The following is a 922-nucleotide window of genomic DNA, read 5'->3' as shown; positions in this document are numbered from 1 at the left end:
TTTTTCATACCGCAGTACACAACTAACATCTCCCTGGCAGGAAGTACTTGTGACATCACTGTGTGGGTGTGCTGGAATAGGCTTTAGTTGGCCCCGTGTTGTCCAATAGAGGTTTCTTCCAAACGGTTATCCAAATTGCCTGCAGCTCATCACTACAAGCATCTTAAATTGTTGTCTGCGCAAAAATTTTGAGGCAGTTTAGGGACACTCACCTAAGAGGTGCAGAGCCCGAAGTTACCCTACAGAAATACTGAACTTATTTTGGGCTAATAATTTTTATTATTACTGACATGTATAAAAACTTCTTATTCTCCTTGGATTGTTTTTTATCTTCAGAAAATACATATATTTTGTAGACACAGGCTTTCACTTCTGCGATGTTTTATGAGATGTTGGCAAAACTGGAGATGCTGGTCAAAGTGTAGGTAAAACTTTAAAATTTTCAACATTTACTCCTGCTTTGCTCTCCAGGGAGGGACCCTCAATTGGTTCCCTGCAGCAATACATGGGAGAGAACCTGTTCTTGCAGTCTCCCTAGCTATGTCCAGGGTAGCAGTCGTGTCAGCCTCTCCCCGTGTGATCCCGTGGTGGCCCAGCTCACTGCAGTTAGCAGTTTCTGCTAGTACCAGAGCTGAGATTTAGGCCACTGGTCATTCACATTGTTTCGTCTCTAATTTGTCTATTTACAACTCCCCCCAGCTGCCCTAAAATATATATCTTATATGACTTGGAAGCATATCTCTTTTTCCCATAATTTTATTGAGAAACAAATAGCAATGAGATAGTTTCAAACAAAATTGGTAGGACAGTTTCAATAATTAACACATTGTATACATTCTTCCTAGTGGTTAATTGCTGTACAAGATGCGGACATGATATCCTATTTACAAACACCATTAGAACAAATCCCTCTATTCATTAA

The sequence above is a fragment of the Octodon degus genome, unplaced genomic scaffold (assembly GCF_000260255.1).
Source record: "Octodon degus isolate 3935 unplaced genomic scaffold, OctDeg1.0 scaffold00382, whole genome shotgun sequence".
Classification (NCBI taxonomy): Eukaryota; Metazoa; Chordata; class Mammalia; order Rodentia; family Octodontidae; genus Octodon; species Octodon degus.
This window is presented reverse-complemented; position numbering follows the sequence as displayed.